The sequence below is a fragment of the Chinchilla lanigera genome, unplaced genomic scaffold (assembly GCF_000276665.1).
Source record: "Chinchilla lanigera isolate Chin_1 unplaced genomic scaffold, ChiLan1.0 scaffold00011, whole genome shotgun sequence".
NCBI classification, from domain to species: domain Eukaryota; kingdom Metazoa; phylum Chordata; class Mammalia; order Rodentia; family Chinchillidae; genus Chinchilla; species Chinchilla lanigera.
The window spans coordinates 28,302,925-28,319,497 of record NW_004955412.1 but is presented as its reverse complement, the minus strand read 5'-3'; positions in this window follow the sequence as shown (position 1 = coordinate 28,319,497).

Below are 16,573 nucleotides of genomic sequence, written 5' to 3'. Positions count from 1 at the left end.
TGAACACCCCATTGTCACAAAAAGATAGATCAACTAGACAAACAGTTTGCAAACAAATAGCAGAACCAAAGCAAACTTCTGAACCAATGGACTTAGTAGATCTTTACAGAGTGTTCCACCCAACAACATCAGAATACACATTCTTCTCAGCTGCACATGGGTTGGTCTCTTAAATAGACCATATATTAACCCACAGAACATGCTTAAGTAAATGCAAAGGAATTGAAATTATCCGTACTAAAATAAATAAATAAAGTAAGTAAATAAATAAATAAATGAAACTCTTATACACTTATGAGAGTAGATAAAGTATATTAGGTGACCATAGTGCAATGAAATTGGAAATTATTGATAAAAGAAACCACAGAAACTCCATAAACACATCAAAATTTAACAACACCATCCTGAACAACCAATGGTACAGAGATGAAATTACAGAAGAAACTAAACAATATCTACAATCAAATGAAAATGTAAATACAACTTGCTAGAAACTGTGGGATCCAAAGAAAGCAGTGCTCAGAGGGAAATTTATAGTGGTGAATTCCTCACACAGGAAAACAGAATGAGAACAAATAAACAGTGTAATGCTTCACCTCAAGCTTCTAGAAAAGGAAGAGCAAGTCAAGCCGCAAGCCCAAAGACAATAAATATTATGAAAGGGAAAGAAACTGCTCAAAAGGAAAGAAAGAATTGGGTTGGGGGAAAGGGGCAAAGAAGGAGCAAAGATAGATACATACACAGATAGACAGACAGACAGATGGTTGATAGATAGATAGATATAGTTATATAGATATATAGATAAATATATGATAGGTAAGATAATTATACTACTAATCTTTATTAGTTCATTGAAAGGAAGTTAGTGTTTATATTGCTTGATCAGTCTTACATGCCTATCTGGTAATCTGAGCAACTACTTTGAAGATAACAATATGCAATATCATAACCATTGTCAATTTCCTAAAAAAATAAACAAAAGCATTATAACAATCATAATGATAATTTTAAAAGAAAAAAATAAGCCTAGAAATTTATAACCTTACACATTTATTTCCATTTTTTCTTGTTTCATTTTTCCTTCCAGTACACAAGAGAAGATGCTTTATCTATGTTGTTCTTTGCCTTTTACAAGGTACATATCTCATTCTAAATCTGACTAATTACTTAGTAATGTTTAATACATTTTAAAGACTATTACATCTAATTTTACTAGTGAAATGTAACTTTGAGTAAAAATAAGCTTTTATTTTCTTGTATGGAAGACAAAGAATATAGCACTAATGTTTTGATAGGTCTTTACAGAAAAAAATTATTAGGTAAGGAAATGGAAATCTTAAGAAATTAAAAGTTAAGAATCATTTTCAAACCACAATTTGCCAAATTGCTGTTCTCCAGAACATATAAAGATTTCTTGAGATACAACAATAGGTACAAAAAAATCTATGTTTTAAAAAATAGAAAAAAGATTTGATCAGACACTTCACCAAAAGAGACAGATGAATAGATGGATGACCAAAAAACACAGGAATAGCCACAAACACTAGATTTCAGAGATCTGCAAATTTAATCCGGCACTTGGTAGGAAGAGGCAAGAAATTTGCAAGTTTGAGTCCAGTCTGGGCAAATTAGCCAGATCCTGTCTCAAATTTCAAAACAATACAATAAAAAGGGTTGGCAATGTAGCTCAGTGTGAAGACCCTGGTTCAACACCCAGTACTAAAATAAATAAATAAAGTAAGTAAATAAATAAATAAATAAATAAATGAAAATCTTATACACTTATGAGAATAGAAAAAGTATATTTTAAAAATTGATTATACCAATATTGGAGAGGATGCAGAGCAATTAGAACTCTCATGTACCTTGTTAGGAAAACAGAATGGTACAGCCACTCTGGAAAACAGTTTGGCAGTCAAATATACAATTACTACATAACCTTGTGATTAAATTAACATTTATTTGCCAAAAAAATTTAAAATGTGTTTCCCAGGAAATCTGCACATGAATGTTTACAGCAGTGTATGCATAATTGCTGGAGAGTAGAAACAATCCATATGTCCTTCGTTGGTTGGATAAAAAAACTGAGGTGCATTTACAATAGAATACTTCTCAGAAATAAAAAGAAACATGATGATCAGTGCCTATATCAGTTAGGTTTCAATAATAAAATGTAATATAATACATAGGTATAGGTATAGGTACAGAGAGGATTTACAAAGTAGGCTGACAATGGCCACCCACAAATCAGGTATGGAATTGTGCAAAAGGGCTGTCTGAGCATTGGAGAACATGAGGATTCAGTCAGAAGTTAAAGACTTTGCCCTCACTGAACAGTCCTATGCGAGGGCAGGTAGGGAAGGTAAAAAGTCTCCTTGGAAGCCTGGAGATGAACATCCAAAGGCAATGGCAAAGACTGGAGCACCTCCCTAAAACAGAAGTGAAGCTTTCTTCTCTTTCCCTCTTTTACTTCATGTAGGCTACAAGCCTAATGCTTGGTGTTTACCCATACCCGGGGTGGGTTCTCCTTCTTCAGTAAATTAATCACCCAGGCACACCCAGAATTATGCTTATTTAATCTGTTTGACATTTTGTATTCAAATTGACACAACAATTAACTATCACAGTACCCATACAACTTGATAAATCTTAGTGAAAGGATCCAGTCTCAAAGGCTAAATATTGCATTATTCTATTTGAATGACACTGTAGAAAAGGCAAAACTCTAGATACTGAAAATAGATAAGTGGTTTCAAAGGGCAGGAGTGGAGGATGATTTGATTACAAAAAGCATGAGAAATGTTTGTATTCGAGAGACCTGTTTTGTATACCGATGGTAAAAGTGCACACTTAAATCTATGTATATGATAAAATTCATACCATTATCTCCCCCAAAGTTAATTTTACATTATATTTATTTTTAGCATGACTTACAATCTCTTTAATTACTGCATCTCTTATTTACACTTCTGATAAAAGCAATAACACTAAAGATCATGCTGAGCAAAATTTCATGTATTTCTTTTAAAATTCTGAATAGACAGCCATGTGAAAATCAAAACAATTAAATATATATAAATATTTTAGCTGTGTAATCAAGAAAATTATGTCAAGGACAATTTATAACAAAGTTAATTTAACATGCATCACTGGTATGAATCATTGCTATTTGGTTGCGTGGTACACAGTCCATTTAAATGATTGCAGTTATTGTTGCTTTTACAGACAACCCATTTAAATTTTTTCTCCTGTATGTGTAATCAGTCAATATTTTTAGTCCTGATGTATATCATACAAAAAATATTCTAAACTCATACATATATTTGTCTCGTGAATGTCACCTACATCTCATATTTTCAGGCATGAGTAAAAAGAGAAAAATTTGCATAGAAGTAACAGACAATTGAAGCATCGAGTTGTGCAGAAGATATGTGGGATTCAGCAGAAAAAGAGTTAAAATCCCAAACTCCTAGGAACCCACAATGATTTATTGTTTACCTACTGCATATGAGGTACAGTGTCAGAAAATTTACAGACTATAAGTGCAAATAATCCAAGATCTCTGACTCTCCAAGTAAGTGATACATAGAAGAATGAGAACATGACGATGAAATGACAAGTGCTAGTTTTGTAAATTCTAAAGTTTTATGAAAAATAAAAACACAACTTTTGGTATAACAACACAATTTGCTAGGTTTTTATCAGAAGGAGAGATTATTTCTAACTGTAAAGATGCAGGGTCTTTTGGGGAGATAGTAACTGAAGAGAACAACAAGTGGAGACAAGAGAAGGTGTTATGGTTTGTGTCTGGGTGTCCCCCCAAAGCCTCATGCGGTCATGGGGCAGGCTTTTAGAGTTTGATTGATTATGGGTGTGAGAGCTACACCCGCCCTGGGGTGGATAGTTTGCATATGTAAGGGAGAGGAAGAGGCTGCTTGAGGCCATTTTAGTGCTTGTTGTTTTGCTGTGTTTTTCTGCCACAAGCTGTAGCCCTCTGCCATGTGCCACTCTGCCTTGTAACCTGCCAAGTATGGACTGAAAACTCCACAAACTGTAAGCGAAATAAACCTTTCCTTCTTTAATTTTGGGCATCAGGTATTTTGTCCCAGCAATGAGAGAAAAGTAACCAAGACAGAAGGGGATTTCAGGCAAAGGCAACAAGAAATGAACCACAGCACTGAAGTCCTAAACAAGCAGAATAGGTTTAGGAAGAAGGAAATAATCTGAGATAACTGTGGGGAAAGATGGGGTGAAAGTTGTCAGCAAAGCCGGATGTGAATGACAGACAGCACGAAGTCTGATCTTTCATGTGGCTATAATGAGAAGACATAGAATACTTGAACTAGGCAAATGGCATGCTCAGAACATCATTTTCCAAGTGAATTTGGGGGCTATGTGAAGAACAAATAATAAGCAAGTAGAGGACTAAAGATGAAGCCAGTTTAAAAGCTAAACTGCTCAGACGTCCACTCCCCAATTCGGCCAGTGTCTTTGGGAGTGGACAGGAACAGAAAATTCTGTGGAATCTCCAGGCTTTATATCTATTTACTCTTTGCTTTATGAGAAAAGGAATGGTGTGAGATATTTTCAGGTTATTGAGATTTAGCAGTGGAGATTTGTGGTATCATCAACCGGTAGGTGGTGTTGGGACAGATGCTGAAAACTATGAGGAATGTAATTGGGACAGGTTGAGTTTGAGGTATGGATTGTATAGAAATACCAGCCAGACTTGCAGACTGTTATGACAGGAGAAAGAGCAAAGTATTTAGTGACTAGAGTTAAATAAATAAGTAAAGAGTAAATAGATGTGTTTACCAATAAAATTGATAGAATAGAAAAGAAGAAAAATTGTGAACAAACACTTAGATCATGTGGGTTATAGCAGAAGAGACAAAGGACACAGCTGGACAATTGAAGAAGGGATAAGAAGAGCTGGGAAAGTTTGCCAGAAAATTAAGAGAGAAAGCTGTATTGAACCCTGCAGGATGCTGATGATTTACTGTTGATATGTTGGCATCAATGGAAGCCAAATTTCAGTTAAACGGTGATAGAATGAGAGACAAGAAAGCAAAACTACAGAGTGGAGAGATTTCAGATTTAAACATCAAGTGTGAAAAGCTTTATAAAACCATTACCATACTCAGTCTCAAAAGAATAACACGACCTTAACAAATAACTGAATTACATAAGAAATTGTCCCATTACTTCTTGGAACAAAATATTTGTTATACTTTGCCACTAGTATAGAGCCATTAAATTAATACCTGTGGGTGTAGATATACAAGACCAGGGCCTGGGAAGTCATTGGCAGAGTCCCTACTTTTCTGGTGATTTTTCAGTCTTTCAGGGAGAAATAAGAGATAAGTGGCATAATTAGGGTTCATCTCCAGCTGGACCAATTTGCTCCCACACTGCAGTAAGACAATTAGCTTGGGATCAGCAAACTTAGGTTTATACTCCTGGTACCTCTTATTGCTCAGACACAGGGAACAAGCAAATATCATGTCATCTCTTTCTCAGGTGATGATTTGCCTTTTGTCTCTTGATTTACATTACTATACCATACTAACTGATTCCTTGGAAAGACTGTTGGCAACATCTTGTGGAGCCTTCTGATAATAATCACCTTCTGGTCACTGGGACAAAATACCCAACATTTGCAATTTAAAGAGGAGAGCTTTATTTGTCTCATAGTTTCAGAGGATTCAACCTGTGTATAGTCAGCTCAACCAAGGTAGATATGGCACCGTGGAAGGAGGAAGTATCTAGAAACAAATATATCCTTCCAAGTCATGCCCCCAGTGACCCATCACTTCTAGTCAGGCTCCTCCTAACAGCACAATCAACTAGGAACATCAATAGATTAATCCACTGAGGTATAATGTCCCCAACCATAGAAATCCTACCTCTGAACACATGAGACTTGTGGGTGGGGAGCTACATTTAAATCTACACTGTAACAACTCTCAAGGTTCAGGATGCTGGACTTATGATCACAGTACCTCTTATTTGCTAGGACATTTTTTCTAGTCAATATGAGTAGAAATGCCCACTATTTCCTGGCAGGAGAAGGAATTATGCATGTGCAAGGTAGACTGGAGAAATTAAATAGATATCTCTATGGCGGCTCTTGTGTCAGTTTTTTCAGTGGTCACACATGACAGTGTCCCCCATGGGACAGAGCATGACATTTTCAAATCCAAGAAAACACAAAAATGACCTCTTTCTTATGCAGTGCCAATCTTATCCCCCAGGACTTGACCACTCCAAAACAATAAAATACCCTCATGGAAACAGGCTAAGTAGGTTGTTCTGATCTGTGTTTTTGTTTCATTTTACTGCAGTTTTATTCTACTACTGTAGAGATCTGGCTTGAGGGTATTGGATAAATGCTAAATAATAATCAGGCTGAGAAAAAGAAATGGATTTCCCAGCATAGTGGGTATAAAGAGAACAGCCTTAATTATTGATTCTTTCTCCTGCCTTGTTCACACCTCGGCTCACATTCAAATAACTTGAGGGAAAAAATAGTTCAGAATCTAGGAAAGCAGAAACTATTCTAAGGCTGTTAGGGTGTCAATTCCACCTTTCCTTTCATTTGAAAACATATTTTTGTGCCATTCTACTAGAACAATAAAGAAAATACAGGAAGAAAGTTTACCAATGGCCAACTGCTGAAGTTGGAGCTTTCCAGGCAGAAGCAGGGAAAGAATGGGACGGCCTGGTGACTGGGAAGTTCCAAGGACACTTTTCTATTGGATTTTCCTGATTTCAGTTTAGAAATTGCTTTTAATGATTAATAAGGAACCCCAAGAAAATCTTTGGGGTAGTGGCATAGATCTTGCATAGGCTTTCTGAAATAATGAGTTTTTAATCACTTTAGCACTTTACTAGTACTATATTAAATATTAGACTCATTCAAACTTATGAAACTGGTTGCAAACAATCTCATGGCACGTAAGGTCCAATTCCAATGAGGAGTTTCAGATTAAAAAAATTCATCTGATAAGCATATTACCTTTTCCACTTTCATTATCCTTTTTTTGTTTGTTTGCTTTTTGTTTTTTGTTGTTGTTTTTCTTCCGATACCAGGAATCAAACTCACGACCTTGCACTTGCCAGGCAGGCACTGTGCTGCTGAGCTAAATCTCCAGCCCCTCTACTTTCATTATCAAACAGAAAATTTGGGATTCTCAGCAGAAAAATCATAAGAATAACATATAAATCATAAAAATCATAAAAATAACATATAAATCATATGTCAAAATCAAATAAATAACATAAAATCAAATAAATAACATAAAAATCACAAGAGCCTGAATCATAAGAATAACAGGGACATGTTTGTAATTGTTCCACAAGCATGACTTTCAAGATGTTTCTACAGAAGCATGCTGAAAAAGAAAAATTAAGCAATTACTTATTCAATCTACGTGTCAGTTAAGGTCATCCTGTCCTTTGAGACTCAAGTAAAATTAACTTCAACCACCACTTTCATCTTTAATAAGAAATCCAATATCCTCTCCAACACTCTTGCACATATCGGAAATGTCCCTTCTTGTGATTATCTGGAGTTTTAATTAACTATTCCCATTGAACTTACATCTCTGCTCCCATGATTGCTCCATCTTCATGCCCAGTAGTTACTCATGCACCAACACAGACTCGCGCCCCTTTCTTTCCTAAAACTCTCTTGTGACAAGGCAGTATATATAGCAAGTAGATATCACAGTCTAGAAATGTAAAGCAATGATTTAAAAATTAAGTGTATTAAATATATGTGTTCCTGAAATTCTTTCTGTCATGGAAAAGTTCCCAACTGAATTTCTCTTAAGTCAGAGTCCTGTTTCTTTCTCTTAGCAGTCTTCCTTTCTCTTTGCTTTTTACTTCCTCAAATAAATGCTACCTCTCTTTCTTTTTTTTTCTTTTTTTTTCTTTTTTTTTTTTTGCAGGCGGGTGTTGAGTTCTTTTGAGACAAGATCTCACTATGCAGTTCAGGCTGGCCTTGAGTTTACTTTATAGCCCGGGCTGGTATCAAACTCACAACGATCCTCCTGCCTCAGCCTCCCAAGTGCTAGGATTACAGGCATGAGCCACCAAGCCTGGCACAGTGCTACCTTTCATGCAAAACAATGTAACTATCTTGTCGTTGTGTAGTGTTGAAAATGCAGAGGTTAATCAAGGTATTTTGCTAATAAAAGCTGGCCTTCTTAGGAAAGAATTATGCTACTCCCTTAGAACATGAATTGGCAGTGATCTGTGATGATTTTTCATTTTTTCTGTTACATGCAGATAAATTAGACTATAAACTCAAGAATAGCTCATTCTCTATGTATTTTATAACATAGATTAAGGCAATCTGAATTAATATATGATGGTCCAACTCTTAACTGCACATTTCCTGTGCAGTCAGATGGCTGACTGTGGCAACTTGACCCCTGGCAAGGATATTTAATTTTATTTCAAACACAAATGACTAAATATGTGATCCTTTCTCAAAAGATAGACAGATGCAATTTATTTATAAGACATAATAGCGAACAGAGTTTTGATTGCTAGAGGAAAGAACGGAAAGATTCATTCCTTCTTGTTTTCTGTGATCACGGACAAATGAGGTTAGAAAACATTGAGGGCCATTCCCACCCTTACTTCAGTATCATTCTCTGATGAGTTACTGCTACATACCAAATCAGAAACTCTTAGTATTTGAAGAGCTCATGAGGAACAGCAAATCTAACCTTCCATGGAATTGCTCTTAATTTATGTATGGGACTTAACAGAAGAATGACTAGTGTCTTTGAAGACAATTAAATACTAGAAATTAAAATGTATATTACTTTGCAGACAGTACAAAATCGTGCACGTACTATAACATCAACAAATGAAATGTCAATTTCTCCCATCCTGTTCCTACCACATAACTGAGATGAACATTTTTCTTTTGAATGCCCATTTGTCAAACAAAGTCCTGCCTTCTCAAGAGAGAGAACATTTATTTTCTCTTCCTCAGTGTCTTACTCTTCTTACAGCTGAGACAAAATACCCAATCCCTAAAGTTAAAAGAAGGAAGGTTTATTTCAGCTTTCAGTTTGCAGAAGTTTCAGTCCATAGTCAGCTGACTCTAAGGCAGGATAACATGGCAGCAGGGCAAAACAGTCCATGGCAGAGGAGGCAGAAGGCAGCAACAAAGCAGCAGGTGGCAGTAGCAAGTTTCTCTTTCCCTTTTATCCTATCCAGGCTACAAGCCTTTTGCATAGTTCCACACACAGCCAGGGTGGGCTTTTCCATTATCACACCCAGAACTATGAGAAACTAATCAGTGGACTGATCCCACACTATACACCCTTAATTCCAGTATCTCACACCCTAGCTCCAGCCCCACCTATGAGAATGAGGCTTTGGTGGGGCATCCACATACAAACTACAATATTCATGAAATCATTTTAAATATTTAAAGATAACTATGTTGCTTTCTATTTTAGACCTCAAGATAATTTTTCAGCCCCAATTATTCTCATTCCCCAATAATTATTTTCCTTACTCCCTAGCATTTACCATGCAACACAGCTCCAGAAGTTGTCTTAAAGGCACAAAGAACAGTGGAATCATCTTTACTCTGTGCCCACAATTAAACTATTAGCATAACTGAGGCTGAAACTCACCTCTTTAATTGTCACATTACACTATCACACTCACCACATCCTAAAAAGGAAATCATCAAAATGTATAGATTCTTTGTCTCTTTCTTTCTTTTTTGTCTCTATCATTCTTTGTGTCTTTCTGTCTTTCTTCTCTTTCTCTCTCTGTCTCTCTCTCTCTTTCCTTCTTTCTCTTTTTTCTTATCTTAGGTGGGTTGATAATGGTATATATTTTCCCATATTCTGTATTACATAAAATTCTCGTTCTAAAGTACCCCATCGTTTTAGTCTATATTGTTTTAAAACAGGATACTTGAGGTTAGGTAGTTTATAGACATAAGAGCTTTATTTTGACTCATGGTTCTAGAAACTGAAAAGTTCAAAATTGGGCATCCACATCTCCTGAGGCTTTATTTGCTTTAAATCTAAAATATTCCCCTACAGTTTCACATTTGAAGGTGGAATCTGCTGGAAAGGGGTGAGTCAGTGGAGCATACCTTGAAAGGATGTATTCATCCTAGGTTCCTTCTATCTCTGTTTTCTGGCTGCCGTGGTGTGAACAACTTTTCTCTACCACAGCATTCTGTAATGTTGTCTCTGCTTTGGAGCCCACCAATCATAGACTGAATCCACTGAAACTGTGCACCAAAATAAATTCTCCTCCTTAGGGTAGAGCGGCAAATACAGAAAAGTGGTTGCCTGATTGTAGTTCAGAAGATTCTAGAACTGGTTTGCTGGAGGAGTATGAAAAGTTTGGAGATGCTAGTTAGATAACCCCAGAAATATTCTGAGCAGTGCTTGAGGTGTAATACTGGTGAGCTCAGAAAACCAGAATGCTGATAAGAGTGCAGACAGTAAAGGGCAAGCTCCTGAGATGGAGCTGGAAACAAAGACTCTATTGGCTGTTAGACTAGTGATCATGTGTTACATAATGGGAAAAAATTTGTCTAAACCATAAGACGTTGTTTATAAGAATAATACATTCTGCTTGTAATCCAAAATATTTATACATCAGAGAGAGAATAAGAGAGAGAACCAAGTATGATCATGTGGTGGTTGGTGTGATATTATTTTTTTTTCTTTTTTTTATTTTAAACATTTAAAAACTGACAGAACAATAATGAAGACATTTTGAAGATGAAATTAGGTAATATAACAACCATTGTTAATATCCTATCATCGGGGCTGGGGATTTAGCTCAGTGGCAAAGCGCCTGCCTGGCAAGCGCAAGGTCGTGAGTTTGGTTCCCGGTACCGGAGAAAAACCAAAAAAAAAGAAAAAAAAAATCCTATCATCATCTTTTGAAATTCTGTATCATTTTTACTGCTTTCTATGCTGTTGTGTTTATGCATTTGTTTTGTTATTTAGGCTTTTTTAAAATCAAAAACAAAATTTATATGTATATATAAGGAGAGCTGGAATGGGTGTATTGCTGGTGTCTATGGTTTATTGAGAAGAACAGTCAATGCTTAAAATTTTCTCTTTCCTTGAACAATTTTGCATGCTTGAATTTGGTAATCAGAATGACTGCTCTGAAAACAATATGCAGTGTAAGAAGCACTGTTGAACTCCTACCACCTTGTATGGTGAAGCTCTGTATCATTTCCAATGTTTTATTATTTTATTTTCTTTTACTTGTTACTGTCTTTGTTTGATCAAGCTTACATTCTTATGTGTAGGGGACTGAGCAACTTTGTTGAAGATAACAGTATGTAATATAGCAACAACTGTAAATTGTTGCCATTTTGTTTTGAGGTTATGTATCATTTTTGTTGTTTTTGTGTTGCTTTAGTATTGTTATTTATTTTGGGAGACATCACTTGCTTATCAAGTCAAAATTACTCAGAAATGTCTGCTCATTTGTGGAACACTCACAGATCAAGCTACTCACAGTCCAAGGTTTGATCACATTTTGCCAATCTTCCAAGAGTTTCTGTGAAACTGAGATTAACGGTGGTAGGCTAATCTACTAAAGGAAATTTCAAGACAGTGAATATTTCAGGCTGTGGTGTGGTTAATACTTGCTGCTTTCAGTCAGAGTCAGTAAAATGCAAAAAGATGTGAAAGTTTATAGTTTCATCAAAAAAGAAGCACCTGCAAAGGTGAAGCTATGGACAGCGTGTACATATTTTTTAAACTTCACCTTGTGGTATTTACCCAACTTGTCATAATCTCTTAGTTTTTAATTATCTTCTCCAGATTTATTCTAGCTTTGATTTATCTGAATCTGTGCCTCTCTTTAAACATTGTTACATGACTTTACTAATAACAGCAATCAAGATAGGCAGCAGCAGAGTCTTCTGCCAGGTAGCTAAGGTCTTCTGCTTGAGCCACCTCAAATAGCCACTGGAGCAGCAGAAGTTGTCAGGGCACACGGTGCTCTAGACAGTCACTTTATACTCCATTCTTCTCATCAGTAAAAATTATGCCCACTGATACAGAAGGAAACTGAGGTTCACAAAAATGAAACAACTTCACATGGTAATTCAGGCCCATCTGGTTTGCAAACCTGAATTCTGTTTTGTACTGCTTCGAGTGAGCACCACGTGGCTGGATACAGTTGCCAAGTCTACACAAACCGGATCATCCCAAGCACACTCTTGCCATGGTATCCAAAATATCATATGTTCAATAATAGTATCTAAAAAGATAACCACACAAATTTTGCTAGGACAATAGTAACAACTGAAAATGAACTATATGTGAAGCACTGCTCTGTGAACTATCCCCTTAATCCTGTAGTTTTAAAACTTACTAAAATTTCATATGACTTAATTTCTTGAACTAAAATTCAAAACTGAAGTTGAAATACCATTCAATATTATGTCCTCTGCTAAGTGCTGGAGTTAGTCCGCCTTCATTGCAGGTGAATTAGTTGTAGATGCTGTGAAAGAAGATTAGTGTAAAGCTGCTGCCCTAGTGTTTTGTGCTGTCTTGGTTGCCAGTATTAGTAACATTATACAACATGTTTAAAAAGAAGCACATTTTCAGAAAAATGCGATCTAGAATAAATCAAGCTTTAGATAAGAGAATTTAAAATCTAAAAGCATTCAGTCTCCTGCTACAGGAATCATTGTTCTCTGTAGTCCTAGTCTTCAGTTTTAAATTCACCTTTTGCTCTGTACTACATAATAAAGCAGCATTTATCCCAAGCAGCCTCTGGCATGGCGCTTTTCTCCAAAGGGCATTATAATTGGCTCTCAAACTATTTTTCTCATATCTTGGGATATAATTTGTTTGTACCAAGTAACTTGAATACAGTTAGAGCAGTTATTCTTTTGACAGATTAATTGATATTTTACTGTTTTTTTTTTCCTTTTCTTTGCTGCTGTTCTTCTCCACTTTATCTTATTTTCTGATTATAAAAGAACTGGGTTAAGTAATAAAGAAGACAGCAGATATACATTTTTTAGATGGAGTTGCTTCTAGTATTTTACCTTTAGGTATGTTAGTTCTTGATTTCCAATAGGCAATGTTTCACAGGGGAAGACTTCATCTTATAAATGTAGTTCCTTCAATGTGTTTGTGTTTTTCTAAATGAGAGAGAAATCAGAAAGGATATTGATTGTGATCAAACACTTCACAGCATCTTTTTAGATTGGAGTTTTTTTTTCTAAGTTGGATTTAGAGATATTGTACATTATAACCATATGCCCCCTGACAATAAAGCACAATATTAGGACACATTCTATTGGTCAGCGTGCGTAATTATTTGAAGATAACACTGCAGTTTGGTTTGCTAATAGTTTTGTATCAATACTTCTCACAGAACTCATTTATTCATTTTTTCTCTCTGGGTGGTCAGAAACTTTTTATATGGATCTTTTTGTGAGAGTCAACTTACTACAATGAAGTGGATAGTGGCCTGTCTTTCTTAAAAAAAAAATCTAGTCATTAAAATTCTAACAGTAAAATTATTTGATTGTGAATATGTTATTGAAGAACATTTTTGATCATTTGTTTTCTCTTATTGATCATATGAAATTTTCTACTTTTCTTAATTTGGGGTATTGATTTTTCCCCTAGGAAATCATCTTTTTAATGTAGTTTTTAAATCACTAAGCATACTATATAAACCATATTGCTTTGACTTAAAAAAAAAAAAACACAGTACCTATTAATCTTCATTTAAATTTTTTTAGTTTTCTCTTTTATCTCCATTGCATTTGTCTCACTGTTGTTGCTGTATTGTGTCTAAAGAAACTGTTCTTGGATTTACTGAAAAGTCACGTTCTCTTGCTTTTGAATTCATTAAAAATCTCTCCCTGTTCTCCCCTGTTTCCTTAGCTTTATTCTGTGGTTGTTTTTCTAACTTAATTGTGTTGATTGCTATATTCCTTTATTTTATTATTATTTTAATAATGAAGGCACTTAAGATTATTGCCTCTGAGAATAACTTTGGCTGCCTCACATTATAATAATAAGTAATGTTTTTTATATTTCTATTATTTTCTAAATAGCCTATCATTGTAATTTTGATTTCCTTTTTTGGTCCTAATAGGTTTGTTAAAGAATGTTTTAAATTACAAAACTGCTGGATTTTATTTCTGATGGTTTTTCAAGCTTTGTTATTAATTTACAGTTTAATATTTTGTGGCTGGACAATATTTTCCTGCTCAATTTATGACTGAAAATATTTTTGTGATCTAGAATATAACCAGTTTTTACACTTATTCATTGAAATTTGAAAATAATGTCTATGTCCTTTGTAGAACATACAAAGATCAATGTACTCATGACTTAAAACTTTTATAATTTACAATTATCTATATCTTCAACATATTTAATGCTCTTAAATAAGAATTGTGCCTCAATCAATTTCTCATTTTTTAATTTAACAAGCGACGTCAAGCACCTTCTCTGCCCCAAGTTCACTTGAAGAGTTGGAGACATACCATGAACATGACCTGGGGGAGGCAGACAGAGGGCAAGGAACGTCTCTAAGCTCACCGTCCAGGACACCTGCACGTGCATAACGGCCCCTGTTTTAAAAATATAAATGGAATAGCTTCCATTAATATCATGCCTTCTATATACATGGCTTCACATTTTTCTTTTTGTCATTTTTATTTTAACTTTTGTTTCTAATGTCTTGTGTATTAAGAAAGAAACTGGAATTGCTACCAAGCATTTTTAATTGGCCTCCAGCCTACTTAAATCATACTTTTCTCCTTCCTGTACAAATGATAGCTGAGCTGTTTGGCTTTCCTTCTTTTCACTCTGGGTGTATTACAAAATCCTCCATCAGGCTGCCTTCCACATTCATCACACAACTCACGGACAGAACTTCCGGTCCTCTATGTCTGGCCCTCTGATCCAGCCACAGCAGCATCAACCAGTTCCAAGAAAGCTTCTGTCAACCTTCACACTGCTCCTCTGGGCTGTGTTTCTCTCCTCCATGCCCAGGTCCCGCTCTGATGGACATAGCATCCAGCTTGTTGCTCGCACAGGCAGGAGGTAAACACCCTGGGTGTCATCCTCTGCTCAACCACTAAGGACGGGAACAGATGGATAGGACATCTAATTTTCATTTCTGATAGCCCAGCCAGACATGAGAACCACTTCCAACAGCTCTTCAAAGGCACTGTTTCTTAACAACAACCAACTCTATGATGCTCCATGAATGGCTCTCCCTCTTCTCCGCTTCATACTCTCTGTGCCCCACCCTGGGGGCTGCCTCCTGGGATCACCACCAAATATGTCACCTATATGCAAGCCTTCTTTCCTGGTTTACTTTCTGGGAAAGCCTGCCTAAGACATCTTCTCAGTTTAACATCTTGCTCTGCTTATAGCTTTTAAATTTCTTTATGTTTTTTAAAAGTATCTTTGAGGTTGTTGTCTCTCTGAACACTTAGGCAACAGAACATTATTCCTACAGCCTGGTGCTTCTCTTTGATATCCTTCCTTGATGTCTGCTCTCCTTGAAATTTAACATATGTCCTTTGGAAACAGGAACTCAACTTCTGATTTATAATACATTAAGATTTATATCCCCTTTCTGGATCTTAGAATAATTTCTGATTATGTGGGATGTTTTACCCTGAGTTTTCTTAGCATCTTCCCTGAGTCATCGTTCACTTCTCTGTCCTTAAGATCCCTCCCCTTCTTGATTATTTTTAAAGTTGCTCTTCCAGAGTCTCATCTGTGTATGTCTGGGCTCTCACAAACATTGCATGGTTACTTTCTTCAAGTTCCCTGCAGTTCTTATGACAGCAACCAGTCTTGCCTCAATGGTCAGAATTAAATTAGTGCAACAATTTCCTCCATGTGACTCTCTTTTCCATCAAAAACACAAAATAAAAGCAAGTCATGACATGGCTTTAACAAGACGCTTCATGTTTAGGACATTCAGACTCTCAAGTACTGCCCAGACAGTAAATATATTCTCTCAGTTCAGTACCTGAGAGATTTGTACTATGCTTAAGGTAGTATGCCAGCTTTAGAGACTCAGAAACATGTTCCACTATTATTCATTTCTGATCACCTCTGCTTACATCAACTGTTCACATTTGAATCACTGAGCTCCCAACCTTACAGATTTCTACAAGATGTGTGTCTTAACTCAAGGTTCTATTTCTACAAGACAGATTTCTACAAGGTTCTATTTCTTCAAGGGCAGATCTCCAAGATGTGTGTCGTAACTCAAGGTTCTATTTCCTGCCCTTTCTATTACATTTCTTTTGTTTAAACAAAACATATTTCTTCAAGTACTACAGTGTAGTCATGCTCAAAAGTCACCAGATTTCAGTGGTACTTTAATAAGATTATATACTGAGATGCATACACGTACATATACATCTATGTGTGCCTATGCCTGTACAAGCACCACATATATCTGAATCAAAATATAAAGCCACATTTCATCGAAGGAGAATGTTCAGTCTGGCATAGATATCTGAGCCATATTAATATTGTCCCTGTCATAGTCATTATTT